The following is a 9,313-nucleotide window of genomic DNA, read 5'->3' as shown; positions in this document are numbered from 1 at the left end:
GCGGAGTTGAAAGCCGTGAACTCTGCCATTCTCGACTCCACTTGCGCCGTGTTGGCTCTGGAGGAAAATGGCACCAGTCGAACCAATTCTAAAGGCCGACTTCCCCGTCCGGTCGCTAGACCTATTAAAGGTGGTCGATAAAATATACGGAAAAATGGAAAAATATGTAAGTTTCCCAAATCGAAGCGTTCACGGACAGACTTTAACTGGAATAACAACTTACATTAAAATTGAAAATAACAAAAAATTGTATTTCTTAAATGAAAAGTATACAATGCAATGTAGGAGAAGATTCCAGCCCCATAAAATTATCGTCACCTACATTGCGTTTAAACTTTTGATTTAAGAAATATAATTTTTTATTATTTCCGGATTTTAATGTAATATTAATAACATTCATATTTTCTAGTAATTTTTATATTTTTATTTCAGGTACCGCTCTTTAAATCCATTTTGGGGAATAATTTGATAAAAAACTTGAACCAAAGCCCTGAAGTAATCATTCAATTGAACTACAGTGGGTCTAGAGTCTAGACAAATTTGTGCATGAATATTTTAATTGTTATGAGATTCTTTGGGATGTTGTTTCTCTTCACGGACATGTAACGGGGCAAATTTTATTCGATATATTATTTATATCATTTAAAACTGTTTTATTGGAAAATAATAAAAATAGGCTAAGTTGCGTTCGCACAGATGGAGCAAAAGTAATGACCGGAAAAATCAAAAGCCTAGCAGGTATTTAAAAGAAATGGGTTTTCTTGCCTCTTCTTTCATTGCGTTATCCACCAAGAAGCCCTATTCGCCAAGGAACTAAAAATGGTTAACGTAATGAGCACTTCCGTTAAAATAATGGTCATAATAGCTTAACACATTGGGAATTTTAGAGATTTATTGAGGAGCTAAGTGCAGATTATGGAGATCTACTTATGTATACAGAGGTTAGATGGATAAGTCGGTAAGATGGCTAAAGCCCTGAAGTAATCATTCAATTAAATTACAGTGGGTCTAGACAAATTGCAAATATCCATAATTTGAATTCAGTCCTGCAAGGTACGTCCATTTTTTTATTAAAAACTTTGTGACGTTTTCTTTGAATTAAACAGTAGCCAATATTAGAAATAATATATAATATTATAAATGTTATTAACCAAAGCTAATAATTTTAAATGTGTTTATATCTTTGCAGAATCACAAAAAGGGGCAGGTTATGCCTTACTACGTGAAAGACATTCGGTTGGCATTCGTGAGGCAAAAGAACCAAATTTATAAATGAAAAAGCGCCCTAAAGAAGGCCAGCCCGGAACCAGGAGCCGAACCAGAGAGCGATTCTGGTTGAAAATAAATAAATAAAACAAGAAAGGGACCAAAGGGAAATGGAGATATGCAAACAGCAAAGCGAGATTAAAATGCGCCACCTACCGGCGGTAGACAGATTTAAGCGTTATGGGCGTTAGAGTGGGAGTGGCAAATTTTTTTTGGATCAATCGATAGGTGTTGACGAGCCCAATACATTTCAGTTAAAATTTTTTCATGAAAATTGTGGGCGTCACAGGTTTGGGCGGTTTGTGGGCGTTTAACTGGCAAACTTTTTTTTGGGTCAATCGATAGGTATTGATAAGAACAATATATTACAGCTAAAATTTTTATTCTAGCATTAAAACTGTAGGAGCCACAGTCTTGGGCGGTTTGTGGGCGTTAGAGTGGGCGTGGCACTCTGATGCGTAAGAAGCTCAGGAATCTGCACGTCTCAATAGCCTAGCTCTTATAGTTTCCGAGATCTCAGCGTTCATCCGGACAGACGGACATGGCTAGATCGACTCGGCTAGTGATCCTGATCAAGAATATATATACTTTATGGGGTCGGAAACGCTTCCTTCTGCCTGTTACATACTTTCCGACGAATCTAGTATACCCTTTTACTCTACGATTAACGGGTATAAATATGAAATTTAAATGCAGTTTTATGTATTTCTGGGGAAATCTTCCAGATATTGGTGCATTTTTGGGTACATGTTACAGGTGCATTAAAAAAGAGTACACCCAGAAGGTGTTTAGTATGTTGCTTCCAGGTGCGTTAAAGAAGAGAGCACCCGGAAGGAGTTTAGTACGTTTCTTCCAGGTGCATTAAAAAAGAGTACACCCAGAAGGTGTTTATGTTGTTGCTTCCTGGTGCATTAAAAAAGAGTACACGCAGAGGGTGTTTAGTATGTTGCTTCCAGGTGCACTAAAAAAAGAGTGCACCCAGAATTTGTTTAGTTTGTTACTTCCAGGTGCAATCCAGATACATGCTTCCAGAAGCTTGCAACGGGTGCATTCTTCTTTGTCCGCACCCGTGTAAAAAGAATGGACAGACTCATCACTTCCGGAACACCTTTTTGATGCCATCTTATAATGAAAGAACACATTCTGGAATCCTGCGACATGGCAGAGCAACAGAAATCAAAATCACTTGCTGTTCAGCCGTCGACAGAGAAAGACCACGCTGTCCAAGTTTATGATTCACATTAAGAAAAATAAAATTCAATAAAAATTGGGAATTGCAAAATTTTGTTATAGAAAATATTTATGGGGACGCAGAATGCGTAATTTGTAGTTCTTTTTTACCAATTAGTAAACACCTTAAACATTCGGACTTTAAGGATTTAATTGATGGGCGCGAAAGAAAATTGTTAGAGCTAAAAGCGAAATATTTTCTATTACATGTTGCCCATACAATTCCCAATAAAGACAATTCAGCTTTGAAAAATACATCATATGTATGTCGTAGCGTTAGCCTTAGCAAAGCAATGCCGGCCATTCACCGATGGATTTATTTTTATATTTAATGGCAGAAAGATGAATTTTAGAACGGTGCGAAAACATTGCGTTATCCCCGGGCCATTTCCCGTAGAACTCAAAAAAATTATCCAATTTTTTTTTTGCAACAAAAGAGAAACTTAAATTTTTCTATTTGCCTGGATGAAAGTACTGACATAAACAATATTTGCCAACTAACAATATTTATAAAATTTGTGCATGAAAATTTTAATTGTTATGAGATTCTTTGGGATGTTGTTTCTCTTCACGGACATGTACCGGGGCAAATTTTATTCGGTATATTATTTATATCATTTAAAACTGTTTTATTGGAAAATAATAAAAATAGGCTTAGTTGCGTTCGCACAGATGGAGCAAAAGTAATGACCGGAAAAATCAAAGGCCTAGCATGTATTTAAAAAAAAATGGATTTTCTTGCCCCTTCTTTCATCGCCAAGGAACTAAAAATGGTTAACGTAATGAGCACTTCCCTTAAAATAATAAATAAAATATGAGGTGGTTATAATAGCTTAACACATTGGGAATTTTAGACATTTATTGAGGAGCTAAATGCAGATTATGGAGATCTACTTATGTATACAGAGGTTAGATGGCTAAGTCGGGGAAAATGTTTAAGTCGACTTTTTGATTTAAGAAGTGAAGTAACCCTTTTTTAAAAACGTTATTAGGTGACGTCAAGGAACTTCTCAATGTTTATAAAAATTCAGACTTTTTGTTATGTTTTGTTTGTTTTGTTGTGACATTACTTCATTATTAAATGATCTCAATTTATGCCTTTAAAGAAGAAACAAACTAATTTTTGACATAATGCGTTCAATAAATATGTTTCATAGAAAACTTTCAATCTTAATTAATCAATTAGAGAATATAAAATAAGATAGTTTAGAGAAAACAAACGCAATATTTTTAGAATTAAATATCAGTAGCTTTAGAAAAGAAGATCAATTCGAATTCCTTATTAGGTCTCTGCATAAGAACATAGAAAATAGATTCCAAGATCTGAATTCCATAAAATATCTTTTTGATTTGCATAATTTTCCACTAACATATGATATTATAAATTTAGACTGAGAAAAAGCAGAATGCGCGGCTAGCTTATTCTATTGAATAATTAACAATTTAAGAAATTTGTCCTTTTTGTCTTCCCCTCTAACTCTCCAATAAACTCAAAACAAATTTTAATTATCTATGTAATTTCGATTAGGTTAATGTAATCTTTAAATTGCTGAAAAACAATGGTAGGGACGCGGAAAAGGGCTTATCGCTCTTTGCATTATCTTTCTCTCCATTCTGGCATGCAGTGCAGTCACATAAGCGAAAACGATAGAGACAGAAGATCTTTTACCCAGTGTTGAAAAGCGCTAGAATGCAGTAAAAGGCCCGAAAACTAATGTCCGTCAAATTAGCGTCGGTGACTTAGCGGCGATGGCGGAACGGTGGAATCTGGAACATGGGACCCATTTTTTTGATTTTCTCGGCTTCTTGAGGCCGAATGGACCAAGATTAAATGCAGAATTGTTTAAAATGAAAATATCTATCGATCTATATAGTTTGCAAACATATCCGACTTCTAGAAATCTGTTAAAAATCTATATAAAAAATCGGGTTCCCACAATTTTGTTTATTGCTCCCCTTACAGAGGTTGTACCAGTATGCATGGTAAACCTAGTTATTGAGCGTTAGTTCAAGCTTCTTGTCAGAAAGTATCATTGAGCTAAAGCCGTCAGTTTTTGAGAAAATCACTTAACAGAGAATGCACCTCGGAATTTCCCCATACCAAAAAGGTGGGCAAATATTAAATTTCACAGGGCTCCACTCTCAGACGTTGTACCAACATGCACGGTATATTGGCAGATTGGGGATCGCCTAAAGCAAGTTCAGTGAAAAAATCATAAAGATAAACCCGTCAGTTATTGAGAAAATCGCTTTACTGTGGGGGAAGATAAATAATTAAAAGAAGTGCCGTCAGATATAAATTTGAACCAGAAAGTTCCAAGACATGAACCACTATGTAAAATATGTATTCAGGACACTAACCATATGGGATAATATTATGTTTCGACGCTATCTCTATTTTTAATTAATTTGACGTTGTACCAACATGCACGGTACCTCTTTGGAAAGAAAATTTAATTTACTAATTAACTAATGCGTTACGGCAAACGAAAAGCCGTCAGTTTTTGAGAAAATAGAAGGCGAAGGCGACTGATCAGGAAGAGGCGGCTGATCAGGAGGCGGCCGCCGATAAGGCTGACGATGATAAGGCTGATGATATATATCAAGAAATAAATAAATATCAAAAGTAAATGCGTCGAATTTTTATTTGTATACCCGTTACTCGTAGAGAAGGAAAGTATGTAACAGGCGGGAAGCGTTTTCGGCCCCATAAGGTATATATATTCTTGATCAGGATCACTAGCCAAGTCGATCTAGCCATGTCCGTCCGGATGAACGCTGAAATCTTGGAAACTATAAGAGCTAGGCTATTGGGATTTGGCATGCAGATTAATGAGCTTCTTACGCAGCGCAAGTTTGTTTCAGCAGCGTTTACAGCGTTTATTCTTCACTGTTTAATGTGTATAGAATGCACTGTAAAAGTTTCAAATATTCTATAATTGTATATAATTATTTGGTACTTTTTTGAATGTATGAATGATATAAGAAGATATGTAAATCACAAATAACATTGACAATTATTTACTTTCCCTGCCGTTTCGAGTACGGTTCGCGCCTTTGTAACTGCTGTAGTTCCATGACTAAACCTCCGCATTGCAAGTTCATATCCTTGATCTGCTCTGAGGGACAGCTTGGAAAACTAGAGGCGCTTCAGTTCCCCTTTCAGGGCCGATGGGCTGCTGCACTTTTTGTGGCCAAGGCAAGATGTTTTACGGGTGAATTCGAAGCTCTTACAACCCCGTTTAAGGAACTCAGAATTTGTACAAAATACACGAATTTTTCATGCCCTACAAAAAATAAAATTAAAAAAACTCGATACTTCCCTTAGTGTATTTTATAAAAAAAATTTTGTAATGAAAACAGTAATGGGAAACAGCATTGTTTAGCTGACCCCGTTTAAGGAACTCAGAATTTGTACAAAATACACGAATTTGTCATACCCTACAAAAAATAAAATTAAAAAAACTCTATATTTCCCTTAGTGTAATAAACGCGGCTGAAACAAACTTGCGCAGCGTAAGAAGCTCAGGAATATGCATGCCAAATCCCAATAGCCTAGCTCTTATAGTTTCCAAAATTTCAGCGTTCATCCGGACGGACAGGGCTAGATCGACTTGGCTAGTGATCCTGATCAAGATTATATATATGTCGGAGATGTATAAGAAGAAAGAAAATGTAAACGAAACTGTATAGCATTAAGAAAGAGAAAGGATAAAGAATAAAATAAACTAGTCATTAGGTTATTTGTGGTTCCTTTTAATTGCACAATTGCTGAGAGCGTGGACTGAGAACGAGAGAGAGTGTCGTCTCAGCCGAGTGTGGCGCGGTCATGGTCAAGGTCAAGGACTCTGAGAGAGAGAAGGACCAAAAAGGAATTGCAAATGAGAAAGAGAGAGAAAAGAAAGGAATTTGCAATTAGATGACGTGTGTCATTTTGACGTGTGTCAGAAGAAGCCGGCAGAAGGAAGCCGACTTCACTTTGCTTTTGATATCTGAACGGAGAAGACGTTGACCGCGACTCACTGCGCATCTGCAACAATATGCAAGAAGGAGACCAGCAAATGTCTCAGCCCCTGACATCAGAAGTGGGATCGGCTCAGGCCCAGCGTGATAGTGAATGGCGATCTCTGTTGGAAGCACAAAATCTACGATTCATCGAAATATTAAAAACAATGCAGCAGCCTGCTTCAACAACAACAAGTGAAAAATCATTGAGACTACCAAAGTTTAATCCAGACGCGGCTGAAGCTGACGCCAGCGCGTGGCGCAAAACAGCCGACATGATTCTCACGGAGCATCCTCTGGAGGGCAGTGCGCTGGTTATGTCGCTGAGTGGAGCACTAGAAGGGAGCGCTTCCCAATGGCTTGCACAGATCAGCTACGCTGGTATTACCTGGCCACAATTCCAAGAGTTGTTTGTTCAGCGCTACGACGATTCTGAGACGCCGGCCGCCACCTTATTGAACATTCTCAACGGACGGCCGAAAACGGGCGAGTGTTTGTCAGCGTACGGTAGCCGATTAGTGACGTCACTTTTGACAAAATGGAAGTCGATGGACATCGAAGAAATAGCTGTTTCTTTCGTGCTGGCACACACGTCACAAATCGACACTAGACTGCAGCGTCTACTGTTCACCACCAATATATCGAACAGAAATGAACTACAGCAGCAGTTGAAGGCGTACGCATACAGCAAGCGAAGTGAGCATTTGGCTTCAGATCTTTCGATAGGCCCCGACAGGAAGAGATTCAAGGCACACACACCAATGAAGTGCCATTACTGTGGAATTTCTGGACACAAAATGCTGGACTGCCGTAAAAGGAAGGCAGAACAATCAAAACCAAATCAATCGTTTGGAAGACCACTGGCGGGACGAGACAGGACTGGCGTGACTTGCTTTAAATGTGGAATCGTCGGTCATATTGCATCGGCATGTATGAAGGGAACAGCAGCATCGAGTAGCAGTATGAACGAGAAGCGAGTAGATGTCTGTGCAGTGTTGGAGCCGAAAGGAATTTTATATCAATTTGGTGAGGCCTTTCCATTCTTTTTCGACTCGGGTGCCGAGTGCTCCTTAATAAAGGAAAAGTTAGCAGTCAAACTGGCCGGAAAAAGATTTAATAATTTAGTCATTCTAAAAGGAATTGGAACAAATGTTGTACACTGTAATTTACAAATACTGTCCACCATACAAATTTGTAAATTTAATTTGGAAATCATGTTTAATGTAGTTATGGACGAGCATTTGAAACATGACATAATGATTGGTCGTGAAATCTTGGCACTTGGCTTTGGCATAACAATGGATGCTGATAAATTTAGTATTTTTAAAAGTAAACAAATTAATTCAATATCCGATGAAACTATTACAAATTATGATAAGCTATTTGATGAAAATTATGATTTAAGTGATAATGATAAGTCTAAATTGAAGAACATTGTTGACCAATACACTGAGCATTTTATTGTTGGAATACCGAGCAGACGTGTCACGACTGGAGAATTAGAAATTCGTTTATTAGATGCCAACAAGACTGTGCAGAGACGTCCATATCGACTTGGCGTAGATGAAAAGGAATTAGTTAGAGATAAAATCAAAGAAATGTTGGCGGCAAATGTAATACGTCCAAGTAATTCTCCATTCGCGAGTCCAATCTTGTTAGTTAAGAAGAAAGATGGCAGTGATCGTTTGTGCATAGATTATAGAGAGCTAAATGCAAATACAGTGGCTGACAAATATCCTTTGCCTCTAATATCAGATCAAGTAAACAGACTGCGTGGGGGTAAATACTTCTCTTGTTTAGATATGGCTAGTGGGTTTTATCAGATTCCAATAGATGTAGGATCTATAGAGCGAACTGCTTTTGTAACCCCTGAGGGCCAGTACGAGTTTCTATCTATGCCATTTGGGCTGAAGAATGCCTCTTCGATTTTTCAGCGAGCTATAGCGCGAGCACTGGGTGACCTGGCGTACTCCTATGCAATTGTTTACATTGATGATGTAGTGATAGTAGCAAGGTCAAAAGAGGAAGCATTTGAAAGATTGACAGTTGTGCTAAAGGCTCTATCGGAAGCAGGATTTTCATTTAATATAAAAAAATGCTCTTTTCTGAAAACTGAAATAGAATATCTTGGCTACTTGGTCAAGGATGGTAGTATTGAACCAAATCCGCGAAAAATACAAGCTCTGGCTGGACTATCTCAACCAAAGAATGTTTCACAATTACGACAATTTATAGGATTAGCGTCGTACTTCCGTAAATTTGTCCCACAGTTCTCTGAACAGATGAAACCGTTATATCAGTTGACTTCCAAAATTAGTAGTTTCGTTTGGAAAGCTGAGCATGAAGAAATACGGCAGAAGATCATCTCAGTACTAACACATGATCCGGTTTTAATTATTTTTGATCCACAATATCCCATAGAGCTGCATACAGATGCAAGTGCAAGTGGCTATGGTGCCATTCTCATGCACAAAATAGACGGTAAGCCTAGAGTGGTCGAATACTTTAGCAAGTGTACATCGCCCCCAGAATCGAGGTATCATTCATACGAATTAGAAACTCTGGCAGTATACAACGCTGTAAAAAGTTTCCGACATTACCTTCACGGTCGAAAGTTTGTAATATTCACAGATTGTAATTCATTGAAAGCAAGTCGTGCTAAAATAGAACTAACGCCGAGAGTTCACCGTTGGTGGGCATATTTGCAATCATTTGATTTCACTATAGAGTACCGCAAGGGAAATCGCATGGCGCACGTGGACTTTTTATCCAGAAATCCGATTGTCATTGAATGTGAGACAACCAATAGAGT

The sequence above is a fragment of the Drosophila suzukii genome, chromosome 2L (genome assembly GCF_043229965.1).
Source record: "Drosophila suzukii chromosome 2L, CBGP_Dsuzu_IsoJpt1.0, whole genome shotgun sequence".
Taxonomy (NCBI): domain Eukaryota; kingdom Metazoa; phylum Arthropoda; class Insecta; order Diptera; family Drosophilidae; genus Drosophila; species Drosophila suzukii.
This window is presented reverse-complemented; position numbering follows the sequence as displayed.